Source organism: Pantherophis guttatus, chromosome 12, assembly GCF_059756535.1.
Source record: "Pantherophis guttatus breed Tessera chromosome 12, ASM5975653v1, whole genome shotgun sequence".
Classification (NCBI taxonomy): domain Eukaryota; kingdom Metazoa; phylum Chordata; class Lepidosauria; order Squamata; family Colubridae; genus Pantherophis; species Pantherophis guttatus.
The window spans coordinates 25,451,328-25,468,781 of NC_142074.1; positions in this window are offsets into that span (position 1 = coordinate 25,451,328).

Genomic DNA, 17,454 nt, shown 5'->3' on the forward strand with positions numbered 1-17,454 from the left:
AGACCTTCATTTTGTCAGATTATTCATGAACTGGCAGAGACATGGTAATAAGGTCAGCCAATGAATAGGCATAGCAACTAAGTCAGCCAATAGGAGCTGAGACAGACTGGAGCCAGGGCGTGTTTTAGTCTGCAGCTTCTGAGTCTGTGCACAGAATTGAAACTGAAACTAAGCAGTCTGTGCATGCTGTCTGCTCTGCTGAAATGAAACTAATTGTTCTCTCCTGCCTGGTGCTATAACTTCTACGACGTTGGAAGAATCAACTATTGGTATTGTAAAGACTTCATCTGTTATTATGTATATAAAGAAGTTAATGAATCCAGCTGAATCAGTTATCTGTGTGTGTTTCTGGATTTGATTTTTGCAATGAATTCTGACACATTTCTTCTCTTGGTCAAGCTATTTTCCAAAGCACCTGAGGGCAGGACAAGAAGCAACGGGTGGAAACTAATCAAGGAGAGAAGCAACCTAGAAATAAGGAGAAATTTCCTAACAGTGAGGACAATTAACCAACGGAACAGCTTGCCACCAGAAGTTGTGGGTGCTCCATCACTGGAGCTGTTAAAGAAGAGATTGGATAAACATTTGTCTGAAATAGTGTAGGGCAGGGGTCTCCAACCTTGGCAACTTTAAGACTTCTGGACTTCAACTCCCAGCAAAGCCGGCTGAGGAATTCTGGGAGTTGAAGTCCACAAGTTTTAAAGTTGCCAAGGTTGGAGACCCCCGGTGTAGAGTCTCCTGCTTGAGTAGAGAGGGTTCGGCTAGAAGTCCTCCAAGGCCCCTTCCAACCTATTATTCCTTTTCATCTCCCTGGCCTATCAGAGACACCCAATGCCCATCTAATCCGTGATTTTCCTCTCGGGGAGAGCACCGAGCCTGGGTTTGTTGAAAGGACAATTTTGACTCATCTCTTCACATTTTAATAGCGGAAAATAAATTTTGCATAATAATCCCGCTGCACTCTGCTGCCTGTAATCGTTATCGGCCCATCTCTGATAGATGGCACTATTTGTTTCTGATGATTTACATGCCCTGACATCTTTTTTGTAATGAGCTCCCGGGACAAACTCATCCATGATATTCTCGGCTACACTAATCTATCACCGGCCAACCTTACCACCGTCGGGGTCATGGATTCAATCAGTAAAATGTTTCAGGGGTGTAATTAATTACATTTTCTCTCGTCGCCCCCTCCCCCCCTCCCACGCTACAACGGGTCCCTCAAAACTGGAGGAAAGCAATATATTTGTAAAAATAATAATAATAATATCACCCACAATATTTCTTCAATATGTACGGTGTTTTGTTTGAGATCATCAATCAGGAGATTCTGGCACATCTTCTTCTTCTTGTTGTTGTTGTTTTAGCAATTGTGAGTTTCCGTGGCTGGGAACAGATCAACAATAACAAATGCTTGTTGGCTTGGCTAGTGTAATTTAATAGTTTAATTAGCTCCAGGAAGAGCAGTGCAGTTTGGGAAGGTTTTTGGGCAGTTTTGTATCTTTGATACAAAACCTATAATGGTTAAAGCAGAGGTCTTCAAACTTGGCAGCTAGCTGGCTGGAGAATTCTGGGAGTTGAAGTCCACAAGTCTTAAAGCTGCCAAGTTTGATAGCTGGCTGGAGAATTCTGGGAGTTGAAGTCCACAAGTCTTAAAGCTGCCAAGTTTGATAGCTGGCTGGAGAATTCTGGGAGTTGAAGTCCACAAGTCTTACAGCTGCCAAGTTTGAAGGCCTCCGGGTTCAAGGGATCGATTTCCCTCGGGACTACCAGATAGATTGCTTCAACGGAGCTGCCTAGGTCATTAAAGTCCTAGTGATGAGTTGAGTCCTAAGAAGGGGGGCCCAAGCAGTTGAATTTTGACTGTTATTTCAGAGCTGTTGAAATGGTCACTAAATGAACTGCTATAAGGCAAGCCCTATCTGTACTGGGAAGAATTCATAAGTAGAGTTTGACGGGATGGGGAATTGAATGATCTACAATGGGGCCACCACGATGAACCAAGAATCAAGCATATTAAGGGGATGCCAGGCTGACCCACTGCCCGGGCATCCTTGTGCAGCTGGTTCTTGGGGTGCTCTTACTTTCCCCAGACGTTCCCAGAGACCTTTAAGCAGGGGTGGGCTGCTGGGGGTTCGCAGGGGTTCAGGAGAACCTCTAGCTAAGATCTTGTGCAGTTCGGAGAACCCCCAAATCCCACTCCTGGCTGGCCCCACCCCTCCCAGAAGTCCCCACGTGGCCCGTTTTGAGTGCAGGTAAGTGTAGGGCGCGTGTGGAGGCTCAGGGAGGGTAAAAAACAGGCCTATCAGAAGTTCGGGAAGTTTGAGCCCATTTCCGGCCTCCAGAGGGCCTCCAGAGCCTGGGGAGGCCATTTTCACCCTCCTGGAGGCTCGAGAAAAGCCTCCGGAGCCCGGGGAGGGCAAAAACGCCCCCCATTGGTGCAGGAGACCAACTAGGCCATGCCCACCATGGCCACGCCCACCAGCAACCGGGCAGAGAACCCCTTACTAAAATTTTTGGAGCCCACCCCAGTCTTTAAGCCCCTCCCACCAAGATTAACAATATCCCTGTACATTTGGGCCAGAACAGCTGAAATGCTTAATTCCACAGTGGTCAATCTTCACAAAGGTCAAGATAAATTACAGCTCAGAGCTGCTTTTTAGGTTTTATCCAAGAAACGGGCATTGAACCCAAGGCTGAGGGGGTTCTCGATCTGATTTGCTGAAGCCTGGAGATTAGCCTCCCCCCCGCCTTCCTCCTCCTGCTTTCTGAGACTATTAAGAGCCCAGGACTAAGATTTAGGGCTGATTGGCAGCGACATCATCTTTCTACTACTTAGAAGGCGAGACGTCTCTGAAACTGCGGGAGGAAGCCTGTAGTTCTGGCTAGATCAGCAAGCTTTAATGAAATGTGAAAAGGAGAAGGAGAAAGGAAGGCTTGTGATCCCAGATTTGACCACTGAGCAGCTCTGCACGTTGTCAATCAAACAGGAAGCCACTCCAGAGCCTCCAGGAGTGATTCAGTGGTATTTAAGGTTGCAATGCAAAACAAACAAACACACTTAAATTGGCTTCGGCTGGAGCGAAGGAAGGGAAGCTGGATTGAATCTGGGAATCTTTGAAAGCCAGCTGGGAACGAACGGCGATCATCACGTAAGCACAGAATTGTTGTAAACCATTGCTGGTTGCTGCCAAGTGCCCCAATTTTGATCCCAGACTTTGGGGATGTGGTGATGGTCATCGGAATGTGGATGAGTCACTTTTTTCCCCCCAGTAAATTTTTCAGGAACTTTTCATGGTCACTAAATGAATGATTGTAAGTGGAAGACAGTCTGTTTATGAACAGATGTGGTGCTTTTACTGATATTAATCACCAAGATTAAGAGGCGGCCACTTTAATGCTCCATTGGGATTCCTCAGTTTTTGTATTTTTCCAATCGGTCTAAATTTATTTATTTATTTATTTATTGGTTCAGTTGATATGCCGCCTTTCTCCGGAGACTCAGGGCAATGTGTTAAGCAATAGCCTTCATGCTTTTGTATATACCTGCTTAGTAGGGCTTTCGCCCCCCCCCCAAGCGGTGTTCTTTTTTATAAAAAGTCAGCTTATTGTCCCCACAATCCGGGTCCTCATTTCACCTACCTCGAAAGGATGGAAGGCTGAGTCACCCTTGAGCCTGGTGAGATTTGAACTAGCAGTAATTGCAGGCAGCTGGTGCTACTTAACAGCACTTTAGTCTGCTGCGCCACCAAGGCTCTTTTTCTAAGCCCCAACTCCTTCCAATGTTCAGATTAGTAAAAAAGACTATAGGATATAGACCAGTGATGGCTAACCTTTTTGCCATCACGTGCCAAAAGCGGGGGGAGCCAAAAATCAGCTGGCCGGTGCGCACATGCGCACTAGAGCTGAGCTAGGGCAATGGCTCACGTGTCCAGAGATATGGCTCCACGTGCCACTTGTGGCACACGTGCCATAGGTTCACCATCACAGATATAGATGGTATAAAAATGGAGAGAAGGGAGGAGTGGGCACCATGTAAATCGTCGCGCATGGAGGATGCATCTGTATCTGTATGCTCTGTTGAAGGGGAGGTGGGCTGCATCTGCCAAGAGGATGGAATTTAATCCAGCAAAATTTAGCTGAGTCTTCCATCCTTCTTTCCATTCGATCCGTGACAATGCCCCATTTATTCCACCGGTGCCACAGCAGTAGATGGCAGATGATCAAAAGTCATTCGATGCCAACTTTTAAAAAAAAAATGGCTGGTGCTTCGGAGGTCAAGGAAACCCCCCTAATAGCTATGACATTCAAGGCTCACGAAGTTTTGCCCCTAACAGCCCAGCTCTGGCTAGCTTAATTACACTTTGACAGAGCAATTAGGGGAAATTAGATACCTTCTCTCTCTCTCTCTTTTTTTTCCCAGCGTGGTGCCATTTGTCCAGCGTGGAAAAGCTACAAAGGTCATTTTCAAACCAAGAATGTGTGAAGAATGTTGATGAGCCTTGTCTGGAGGAAGTGAAATGGGATCTCTTGGTGTGGAACAGTTCTGAATTTGATCCTTCGTAGGGCTTGGGAGACAGTTGGGACACAAGGATCCTTTGTCTCCCCTCCATGCACAGAGTTCCTTCCGATGGTCTCTCTGATGTCCAAGGGATGGTTGTCCTCCATTGTTTTGGCCCCACGGACATCAAGGATTCGTGTGAAGACAGTGTTGGAAGAAATGTCCCTTCTGGGTTCAGTTCCAAGTGGGGAAAAAGACACTGGAAACATGGAGACTGCTTGGAAAGAAAGAAGAAAGAAGCCCCTTTGAGACAACCATGACTTGGAGGATTGAGAGTCTCCATAGACCTCCAGTGATGAAGTACCTACCATGTCAAGAGGCAAGCCATACCACGGTGCAAGTCTTTAAGGAAAGGTTGGGATGTCTTCTCTCTGGGGTGACCTATAATGCTGGACTCAAAGCAGGAAGACTATATGTTTCTTAGGCACGGAAGTTGGCTGAGTGACTTTGGGCCAGTCCCTCTCTCTCAGCCCAACCCATCTCACAAGGTTTGGCAGTGATGGAAATATGAGGAAGGCGCATTAGGTGTGTCTCCTTGAGCTGTAGAAAACCAAGGTGGGATTGAAATCTAACCAATAAATGACAAGAGTCCTTCACCAAACCCCGGGGGAGATAGATGCACTCTTGGTTTCTGCAAACAAACCTTCAAAGACGGAGAAGGCCTGCAGAACTCCCTTAGATCTGGTGTCACACCGGTTCTTGTAACCTGACCGCCAGGAGCCTTGAGTGTGTTTTTTTCCCCCAAATTACAGCTTGGAAGGTGCAAATTGGTTGTGTTTACCAACTGCTGTTTTTCAAATTGCTTCTCAGTTGGACACCTTCTCCCCATTGTACTCGGCAAATGTCATGTTAGATATTGTTTGTGGGGAAATTACCTTGCTCTTTTAGCAGAAAGGTTAGTTTAAGCTCATCAAGAAAATTAATTGCTAGTTTAGCCCTAATGTGGAAAATGTTGCAGCTCCTCCGAGCTGGGGGCAGCTGCTGTCCCACTGTAATTCTTTCCTTGGATCCTCTCAGTTAATTGTCTATCAGTGCACATACCAGCCCAGGACGTTTCAGCAAGAAGAAAAATGAAAACCTTCTTTCCGTGGATCAGATCGGTGCCTCGGGGGAGGACAGCCCTTGTGGAAAAAGCTGACGGTGTCCGCAGAGAAGAAGACGTGAAGCTGTTGACCAGGCATCTGTGGCTGGGTCAGGGTTGAGCAGAATGCCAACGCTGCAACTTTGCTCCTAGCGGGAAGCCTTGGTTGAGCGTCTGACTCCTCGTAGATGTTCAGGCAGAAGAGCGCTCAAGGCAGGTAGCAAAATATGAAGAGAATCATTTGGAAAGATTGAAAGCTCAGAACGCAGGCCCTGGAGATGCAGCTGAAAGGTTGTTTGGACAAGGGGCAGAAATGTTGGACAGCACGTGGGGACCATCTCCTGTGTGAGTCTTGGCCATTTGGGAACCTTCATCAGGACTTCTGAGCATCTTCTGGCATCACCCAATCTTGGTGGACCTGTGGTAAACCATCACCTTGTCCTCCTTACAGTTATTCCAGCACAAGGATGGCAGGATGACTCTAGTAGACCACCGGAAGTCCCAAAGGGAGATCTTGCTTCAGAGAGATAAATGAGGTATCTCCAACTGCTGTAATGTTAGCCCTTTGAACTAGTCTAGACAAGAAACTGTTAGAAGAATTTACTTGGTCCGATTTTCTGAGCCAAATGAACACAAGTGGCAGCTGCTAGAAGTAGAATGTTTTCATTCAACCATGCACGATGGTTGAAGGTAGTCTACAATGTTAGCGATATTCTACTAGATCAGTGTTTCTCAACCTTGGAAGCTTGAAGATGGGTGGACTTCAACTCAAGGGAGAGACAGAGGTTGCTAAAGGGAAGCGTAGGCAAATCAAAGACTTGTTTTTCTTTATATAAATTCTAACAAAGCATATAAACAAACACTTGCTCTTTATCTTTATTTGGAAGGTCCTATTAACAGAATTTTGGAAGTCTGGAATTATTCCTGCCCTCCTTTCCGTTTAGTCCCTGGAAAACGAGGGAGGGTCCCTTCTGAAATGCTTCTCATGCCCTTCCCTCTCTTTCTGTGGATACCGTCTTCTGCATGACAGATGACTGGTCTGCAGCTCTCCTTCCTTTCTCGCAAGGTCATTTTTGCATACCTTTACAAGACATCTCCTTCCCACTCCAATCTCTGCACCACCTTCTCTTTTACCTGGGCAGGTGTGCGGGCTTCCAAACAAAGCACAACAAGCTACCATTAAGGTTATGGAACATAACTGTGATTTTCTAAGGCCTGGGGAATCTGGTGGCTTGCTCTGACATGTCCTGATTTATTAAGAAGACAGGGGTGTGTTGGGAACATGGTGAGGAGTGGCGTACATGAATAACGCTTCAATGACTCACAGTGTAACGTTATCGTTTATTTATTTAAATGTATTATAACTGCCAACTCTGCCAACCAAAGTGCATATAGTCAAGGCCATGGTTTTCCCAGTTGCAATGGATGGCTGTGAAAGTTGGACCATAAAGAAGGAAGGCTGAGCGCCAAAGAATTGAGGCCTTTGAACTCTGGTGCTGGAGAAGACTCCTGCGTGTCCCTTGGACTCCAAGGCGATCCAACCGGTCAGTCCTAGAGGAGATCAACCCTGACTGCTCTTTAGAAGGCCAGATCCTGAAGAGGAAACTCAAATACTTTGGCCACCTAATAAGAAGGAAGAACTCCCTGGAGAAGAGCCTCATGCTGGGAACGATTGAGGGCAAAAGAAGAAGAAGGGGACGGCAGAGAAGGAGGTGGCTGGATGGAGTCCCTGAAGCAGTCGGCATGAGTTTAAATGGACTCCAGAGGATGGTAGAGGACAGGAAGGCCCGGAGGAATGTTGTCCATGGAGTTGTGATGGGTTGGACACGACTTCGCAACTAACAACATTATAACCGTTGCTCCCGTAAACTCTAGGCAGCTTACCAACACAAAACAAAAAATATCCTTTTAAAAAACTTCTGTTTCCTCTATCTACCCTGCTGAAGGAAGCCAAGTCTTCCTTTAACAACACAGAGGAAAGAAAGTGTCGTATTTCTCTCCTGTACAAGCCGAAATCCCAGCTTCCTGAGTTATTGATCATGCAAATTAATTAAACAGATTCTAATATTGATCTGAGCGGCACTCAGTAATTTGCTATTTGAAGTGGTTCTGCTAAAAACAACTCTTTCCCATCGATATTGAAGCCAGTTTGTTCTTCTCTGGAGCCAAAGCATTGTCCAGATTTTTAATGGCCTTGCAGTCCAGGCTTTTCCCAATCCCTCACCTGCTCCAAGAGTCCAAGATTTCTTGCTTTGTATTCCTGGTTGACTTGAAGAAAAGGGACTCTGAGTCTGAAAAGTGCATCAAAAAGAGCAGGGAGCTCCTGGGAAGTTAAAAATGGCCAGCCGGGGAATTCTGGGAGTGGAAGCCCGCACGTTTACAAGTTGCCAAGGTTGAGAGATCCTGCTTTATTAATTTCTCCATTGCTCCCTTTTCAAATGACAGCTCCTGTTTTCACCTGCTCCGTCTCACCTTCACAGGAGAATGGTGCAGCCTGGTCAATTATCGCCGAGACCGTTTTATAAACTCCACGTATATTGGAGCAGGAGGAATAACTCACAGGAGAACGGGGCTCACCTTCCTTTGAGCAATGACACTTAAAGACGCTGCAGATCAGGGGAGCTAGCCGGACACTAAACTGGACTTGCACAAAAATCCGGCCCCTTCAGGGTCTGGGTTTGTTTCGGACCCCTGCATTTTTAAGATCTGGGGGGGTGGGGTGAGGAAAACCCACCTTTTCTAAGCCGCTGCCCCCTCTGACACGTACAATTTGTCTGCGCGTCCCTTAGGACCGAAGAATAAATGGGAGATGACTTTATTATCTTATAAATGAGATGTAAAACCAAGGTCTTGACCACTGGTGATCATTAAAAATCTCATGGCGCTCGGTGTTAAATGGAGCACAGCCATTTAGCCCGATCTCCTGGCTGCATTCCAGTTGGCGTAATTCTAATTATGCTGTAATTCCAGATTTCGAAGTCTCCTCTCTACTCTAAAAGAGAAAAGGGCTGAAGTCTCACTTTCGGGGCCTGGAGCACCTTCCCCAAACGGGCGCCCTTTAGAAATGTAGGTCATCAGCCTTCCAGCTTCTAAATGAATAAACTGGGGCTGACAGGGTCTCTGTAAGGCAGGGGTGAAATCAAGCAGGTTCTGACGGGTTCTGGAGAACTGATAGCGGAAATGTTGAGCAGTTTGGAGAATCGGCAGTGGAAATTTTGAGTAGTTTGGAGAACCGGCAAATACCACCTCTGGCTGGCCGCAGAATGGGGTGGGAATGGAGAGTTTGCAGTATCCTTCCCTTGCTATGCCCACCAAGTCACTCCCCCCAAACCACGCCCACAGAACCGCTTATGTCCGTCATAACTCTTTGTGTGTGTGTGTGTGTGTTTGTGTGTGATCATTTGCCACCTTCCCAGCCAACTTCCGATAAGCAGTCAAGGGTGGGGGTGGGGGGAAAGTTGGATTCACTTAATGACCGGGAGCAAAAAAAGGTTGTAAAATGGATCACGGTCACCTGCTGACTCGCTTGAATGACCGCATTGCTTGGCTATGGGAATTTAGGTACAAATTTTGGTCATTAGTCGAGGACTAGCTGTAGAAAGTCCTTTTTCACACTGAATCACATCAAGCCACTTAAGGAAAAAAAGCAAGGTTTGCTTGCTCCTTTGAATTGTTGGGAATCCTACCATCTTCCTTAGGTAGGTAGTAGGTAGGTATGTAGATGGGATGTAGGTAGGTAGGTAAGGTAAGATCTTAGCTGGCTGGGGAATTCTGGGAGTTGAAGTCCTCCAGGCTTAAAGTCGCCAAGGTTGGAGACCCCTGCATTAAGGGGCTCCAAGGAACATGGATATTGAATCTGAATATTTATTCACCTGAATATTTATATTTATATGTGCCCAATTCTCTGCTTGCTGAAGAATTCCCATCCGACAGTTGTGATGAAGGCCTCCAGAGATCTTCCAACCTTCCTTAGAGAGAAGAATCCCAGTGCTGCCAATCAGGAAGAAGTTTTCCGTTGTAGCTTTTCTGGGGGGGGGGGTGAAATCCCCCAGTTTTTCTTAACTTGATGTCCTCCGCAAGGTATCTCTCCTCTGGAGTTAAACAGGAGGAGGGAAGCGATGATGAATGGGTTGGCGGAGATGTCACTGTGGAAAACACACTTCTCGTGGCCACTTATCTCAATGACATAAGAGGACTCGAAGGCTGGAGAGGAAACGGACGGGAAGAAGGGCTTGAGTGAAAGAGTTGTCACTCAGGGAATTGCTAGCAGCTTCGGACTGGGAGAGGTTCTCTCCAAACATCGCTGAAGATTAATGATCTGAAAGAAGAACGTGGCTCTCCCACATTAAAAAAAAAGTGCTTTTTGCAAAACAGAAGAGCCTCTCTGGGTTTTTTTGTCAAAACTTCATGCTTGCCCCCCAAAAAGTAGCAGCTTGAGAAATAGGAGTGACATATGCCGAGCCCTTGAAAAGAGAGCAGGGATGGGTTGAGTCTGTCATGGCATCTCCATGCCTCTCATTGGAAGAAACTCCAGGCTGGAGGGGGCAGAGGCAAAGAAGGCCCTGCCAGAGGCAGCTGTCCCAGGTCCTGAAGGGGCTGACTTGTCTTCCTGGGAGCCAGTTTTGAGATGGTTCCCCCCTAACAACATCAACTTGCATCGGATGGCAAACAACCACAATGGAGCAGTGGTGAAATTTTTTTTTACTACCAGTTCTGTGGGCGTGGTTTGGTGGGCATGGCAGGGGAAGGATACTGCAAAATCTCCACTCCCACCCCACTCCTGGGGGAAGGATATTGCAAAATCCCCATTCCCTCCCCACTCTGGGGCCAGCCAGAGGTGGTATTTGCCGGTTCTCTGAACTACTCAAAATTTCCGCTACCGGTTCTCCAGAACCTGCTGGATTTCAACCCTGCAATGGAGCCCAAAATTTCTGTTGCTAACACTTCAGATCTTAAGTGAATTTTGCTCCATTTTTCGACCTTTCTTGGCCCAGTTATTAAGCGAATCACCGCAGCTGTTAACTTAGTCACACGGTTGTTAAATGAATCTGGCTTCTCCCATTGGCTTTGCTTGTCAGAAGGTCGCAAAAGGGAATCATGTGAGCCCCCGGGACACTGCAACCGTCATAAATAGGAATCAAGCACCTCCATTTTGATCACATGACCAGGGAGAGGCTGCAACGGTCATGAGTGTGAAAAACCTTTCATAAGTCATTTTTTTTCAGTGCCGTTGTAACTTTGAACCATTAATGAACTGTTGTAAGCCGAGGACTGCCTCTAAATGCTTGGAAGCCGCAGGCTGTTATGCAGATTGCCCTGAAATGCAGAATTAGCTCTGGGTTTGTTTCCAACTGGGCTGTTTTTTTGTTTTTTGCTTTAGCTGCGCTTCCTTCTCACTCCTTCTCACACATGAAATTTGCCCGATGTGTGGATGAACATGTCGTTTGGTTCGTGTTTCTCGGGAGCCTCAAGAGTTGGAAAAGTTGGAACCGGAGCTTGGGTCCGCTTTCTCCAAACATTTGTCTCTTTAGGTTGGACCAACGGTGTCTTTAAGGACAGACAAGGAACAATAACCGAGTTGGAGACCGAGCGGCTTGCTGACTTGCTTGCCTGTCTGTCGGAGGGATCGATTTGGATTGTCCAGCCAGAATGGACAATCTGAGTGGCAAGCTGGGGTCTTGCCAAACCTGGGACCTCGAAGGCTTGTTTGCTAAAATTGCAGCTTAAATTTCTCCACCTGGGCCCTTTCAGCATCCTGCTGGTCCCCTCCTGGGAATCAGATGCATTGTCAGTTTTAGCATCCCAGCCAATTCTGGCCGACGGTTGACTAGGAATCACGCTGGAACATTGACAAAGTAGGTCACCCTCTTTTCCTTCCTCGCCGCTCCGAACGGAGTGTGTGTGTGTCTCCTTTCATAAATCATCCACTTTCAGCCCATCCGGGGAGATAATAGCCAGGAAATGGCTCCTCCGTCTCGCAGGGGAAAGAATGGCTGCCCGTATGTCAGAGCTCTTCCCTATTCTTCGCCACGAAATCTCCCTCCTCGTTTGCTGTTGCGCAAGTGTGCTCCAGCCCCACTTGACAGGACAAGCAACAAAGAGACGGCTGTCTTCAACAAAGCCGGGATGGGAACGAACACAATTTCGGCTCTATTCAGCTCTGTGGGTCCCCCGTGTCAGAGATTTAAGATTTAACTTTTGTCGAATGCTGTTTTCTGGAAGCTGTCGTTCCAGCCAAAGCCTTACAGCTGACTCCTCGACTTACAACCATTTGTCTGAAGTTACAACGCCACTGGAAAAAAAAAGAAGAAGGGACTTTTGACCGGAGGTTGTCCTTAAACCATTGCAGCATCCCCAGGTTCATGTGATCAAGATTCAGGTACTTGGCAACTGTCATGTATTTACGACGGTTGTGGGAATCTGGGGTCACGTGATCGCCACCTTCCAAGCTGCTGTTGACAAGCAAAGTCAATGGGGGAACTCAGATCTGCTTAATAACTGTGCGATTCACTTAGCAATCATGGCAAAAAGTCATAAAACCAGTGTTGGGATTCAGCCGGTTCAGGCAAACCAGTTGTTAAATTGCTGGGTGGCTCTACCCCTCCCCACTCCTTCCAGGAGTCCCATCGCATCTCATTTTGACTCCCAGGTAAGTGCAGGGAGGCCTACTAGGCCCAAAATGGGGCACGGGGGGGCGCACTCCCTCCACAGCCCATTTTTCCTCCCAGGGGGGTGCAGGCCGCCGAGCGCTGCCTGTCACACCCCCTTGCCACACCCACCATGGCCACGCCCACCCAGCCGGTCATTAGGGCAGAGAACCGGTTGTTAAATTCTTTGAATCCCACCACTGCATAAAACTGAGTGTGATTCATTTAACAAGTGCCTTGCTTAGCAACATTCTGGTTCTAATCTTGGTCATAAGGCAAGGACTACTTGTATTTCCAGCCACTAGGCCGATGTTCTTCCTGCAGTTGTTGGGAAAGCTTCCTCCCCCTTCTGTTGCTGGAGGAAGCCCTTTAGCTGTTTCCGTTTCCATGCGAGGTGGAAATCTGGAGGAACAAAAACAGGCACTTCCTGGATGTCTCCATGCAATTCTGCAGATTGGTGACCAGGAACATAAAGATCCCTGGCTGTTGTTGAGAAAGGGATAATTAGAGAGTAGCTCAGCAGCAATCAGACATATTTCAGTACAAAAAAAGGAGAGCTGCTTTTTCCAGTTTTCTCAACAACAACAAAAAAAAAACATCAAAATGGAGTTATTTCGCCTTTTTCCAAAGTGGGAATGATAGAGCAGAACACTTATTTCGTGAGTGTGTGTGTATGAAATTAAGGCATGGTTTGAAAACATATGGTACGGATAACTTATGAGTAAATAAAGCTGGATGCATAAATATATACAGTAACACAGCAAAATCACATTAAGAGAAACAAATGACGTGAGCGCCTAGATTTTTCGGGTATGCAGGAACTTCAGGCTAAAAAAATATATTGATGTCTGGAATATATTATGATCATATCAAGACTGCTCTTCTTGTTGTTGTTTTTTGGTAACACATCCATCATGCAAAGAAGTTTTCAAAATGCACTTGGATCCGCACAAGAAGAAAAGCCGTGAGGAACTGAGCAAACTCTTACTCCAGAATGGATGTAAAAGATTTGCTTAGTTCAAGAAGAACCCAGCAGGCAAAGAGAAGACATTTTCTCATTTTTGATTAGACGCAAATGTTTGTGGAGTTGCTTTGGCGATTCTCTCCGTGGATCCCACGTAACCTGAGTGGCTTGTTCGAGCCACCTCGTTTGAAATGGCTTCTGGTTTACATTTGCACCCATGCGCAGGGCGGCCTTAAGAGTCCTAAGACTCAACCGTTGGCTGGGACATCTGACTTCCACGCATGTGTCAGTTCTCTGAATAGTACCTGACAGGTTCTAAAGTTTCAGTTGCCAAAGTTGGCAGCTTTGTGATTGTGAATTGGTGCACTAGAAACGGATGTGTTTTATGCAAAGCTGTATCCAAGGACAACACGACGGGTACAATTGCAACGGACACAACGGGGAATCGCTTTTCTTTCTCAAGTGTAGATTATATTCTGTTCCTGAGCATCGCTGCTGGAAAGGGCTGCGCTTCCTCCTTTTCCTTGGTGATTATTTTTATCCCGTGTTCTTCCACGAGGCTCAAAGTGGCCTGTGTGATTTTTGCCCCCCTCCCCGGCAGGGGTGGGCAACTGGGGGTTCACAGGGGTTCGGAAGAACCTCTAGCTAAGATTCTGTGCAGTTTGGAGAACCCCCAAATCCCACTCCTGGCTGGCCCAGCCCAGTTCAGTCCACTCCACCCCTCCCCTCCCAGGAGTCTCCACGCAGCCAATTTTGGATGCAGGTAAGTGCATGGCGCACACGGAGGCTCAGGGAAGGTGAAACACGGGCCTACCAGTTCAGGAAGGCCAGAAACTGGCCCGTTTCCGGCCTCCAGAGGGCCTTTGGAGCATGGGGAGGCTGTTTTTGCCCTCCCGGAGACTCAAGAAAAGCCTCCGGAGCCCGGGAGGGCAAAAACGTCCCCAACAATGCAACCCAACAAGACAGACACAGAGGATCATTAGAACTGCAGAAAAACCAGTGGCTACCAACCTGCCTTCCATGGAGGACCTGTATGCTGCACGAGTCAAAAAGAGGGCTGGGAAAATATCTACAGACTCCTCGCATCCTGGACATAAACTGTCTCAACTCCTACCCTCAAAACAACGCTATAGAGCACTGCACACCAGAACAACTAGACACAAGGACAGTTTTTCCCCAAACGCCATCACTCTGCTAAACAAATAATTCCCTCAACACTGTCAAACTATTCACTAAGTCTGCATTGCTATTAATCTTCTCATCTTTCCTATTATCCATCTCCTTCCACTTATGACTGTATGACTGTAACTTTGTTGCTGGTATCCTTACGATTTATATTGATATTGTTTCCTGATTGCTTATTTGTTCCCTATGACTATCATTAAGTGTTGCACCTTATGATTCTTGACGAATGTATCTTTTCTTTTTTTTAAAATAGTTTTTATTGAATATAAATATTAAAAAAGACATACGTAACATATACACAACAAACATTTACACAACATATACACAAAAAAAGTGTAGTTTCTTCTTAAGTATCTTTTATTTTATGTACACTGAGAGCTTACACACCAAAGACAAATTCCTTGTGTGTCCAATCACACTTGGCCAATAAAAAAATTCTATTCTATTCTATTCTATTCTATTCTATTCTATTCTATTCTATTCTATTCTATTCTATTCTATTCTATTCTATTCTATGGTTGAGAAACACTATTAGAAGAAACCCTTCAGGTCTAACCTCCTTGTCTCCCTTCCTGGATTAAGTCATGCCTGTGGGTCAAAATTGGCTCCTAACGGAGATATCTTGCAGTTACCCAGGATTATCAAGGCCCAGGAACAATCCTCTGTTTGATGTTCCACCCAACCGCAATTGCCTCCTAAGTCTGGGGTAAACCACTGTGTGGGGCTGAGCTCCCATAACTGGGCACTTTGAGAACTCTCCCTCCGAACGTATGCAAAGCCAGCACAACACGTCCCTGGATTGAAAGGCCTTGACGCTGGAGAAAATCAATACTGTTGATTAACTACAGCTAGACTCATTACTGGCCTCTGGACTGAGAATAATGTTTCCCTCCTGTCACTTTAGATGTTGGGATTTGGCAGGGGGAAAAACGGAGGGCCTGCTGTTCTCTGGAAAGGGGGCAGTAACACAAATAGGGGGAAACAGCAGTGCCTCTCTCGGCTATTTTGTAGATGTGGCCACTGGGTTTATAGCAATAGCCCTTAGACTTATATACCACTTCACAGTGCTTTACATCCTTCTCTGAGCAGTTTACAGAGTCAGCCTCTTGCAAACCCCAACAATCTGGGTCCTCATTTTAGTGACCTCAGAAGGATGGAAGGCTTGAGTCAACCCTGATCCTGCTGAGATTCGATCTGCCAAACTGCTGGCAGCCAGTGATCAGCAGAAGTAGCCTGCAGTACTGCACTCTAACCACTGCGCCACCGCGGCTCTTATCTGGAAATGCGACGCTCTTCTTTAGTCCCGAGTGGGAAAAAATGTGCTGTCCAGTCTTCAGTTGCTGAAGGACAGTCTTGCCCAGATGTAGAGTCAGGAAGGCGACCGAGATGTTCAGGATCTGCCACCTAGACGAGGGAACTAAAGTCACGCATGTCCAAATAATGTTCAGAAGCAACTCTGATAGACACCTCCTTAATTCACATAAGTATAAGTGGGAATGGGGATTTTGCAGTATCCTTCCCCTGCCACGCCCACAAAGCCATGCTTTATTGCCATTTTTTTCCAGGCTCTCCCTCGCTACCATGTGCTTGAAAGAAACACAGTTTTGGGAAAAAGGAACATAATTGTGCATTTTTTCCCCCCAACAGCAGATTGTGCTGAATTGTTTGCATGTCCCTTTGCACTTTGAAATCCATGCATTTTCTTGAGAGCCTGCCAGATGGCAGGAACGAAGGCACGGCCAACTTCTCTCTTTGCAGACGAGTTAAATTAATTAACGGTAATCTTTTTCCAATGGATGCCAGGGTCCCATCAGCCACGGCTGCAGCGCCCTGTTCAAGATCTAATAAGATTTGGGGAGTAATTAATCCCACACTATCCCAGGAAGTTGGGAGGGTATTTTTCTTTCTTCTCCTCCTGCCCCCCCCAAGATGCCAACTGCAGAATGAGGCTTTCAGATGCCCAGCCGAGGGAGAAGGCGGCCTTTAAGACCAGGATGTCCAGCGGCAGCAGAAACATCCTCGGCTCTCTGAAATCCTTCGGTATTTGGCAGAAAGACAGTTGCTGGTGCCAGTTTGCAGCAAAATAATCACGTTGAAGAAGTGCTGCTAATTAAAACCCCAAGGATGCTGCCAAGCCTCCCCGGTCGTTGCCGTCCTGCAGCGCTGAAAAGTGGCTGGGTTTAGCGGATTGTCTGAATGGAGTCAATGGCGATTAATAAACCCTGGTTAGCCAAGCTCTGGTTCATGGGGAGAATTCTGTGAAGGCCCGCTTTCGAATTCTGGGCTTCCCAACGACCGCACTGGGCTGGTTCCAACCTGCGTGAACTGATTGACGAAGGGCTCTTGTGTTTCTGTGTTAGAAATTCAATCCTAAATAAGCTGAGAATGAGCGCGGTGGGTTTAATTTCTACCCCTCCTTCTTTTTGTCCGTAAATTGCTCAATCTTGTTCTCTTTTCAGTTTTTTGGGGTTTTTTGGTCCAGGATTGAAATTTATTTTATTTATTTTATTTTATTAAATTTCTATACCGCCCTATACCGAAATGGCAAAGCATCTGAATTGATCTCAGCTCTTGGTGAGTTTCTGAATGTTGGTTTGTCTTGAGATGATTGTTTGTCAGTCTAGGAGGTGCCCCCATCCAAGGATCCAGCCCAGAGGTGGGGTTCAAAAATTTTAGCAACCGGTTCTCTGCCTAGTTGCTGGGTAGGCGTGGCCATGATGGGCGTGGCCTACTCAGCCTCCTGCAGCTCTGGAGGCTTTCTCGAGCCTCCGGGAGGGCGAAAACGGCCTCCCCGGGCTCTGGAGGCCCTCCAGAGGCCGAAAACAAGCCCGTTTCCAGACTTCTGGGAGGCCGGTCTTTTGCTCTCCCAGAGCCTCCACGCGGGTGCTGCACTTACCTGGCATCCAAAACGGGCTGCATGGAGACTCCTGGGAGGGGAGGGGCATGGCTGACGGGGCCAGCCAGTCCTTGCAACTACTGGTTTGGCGAACGGGATGTAAAATTAGCATCCGGTTCG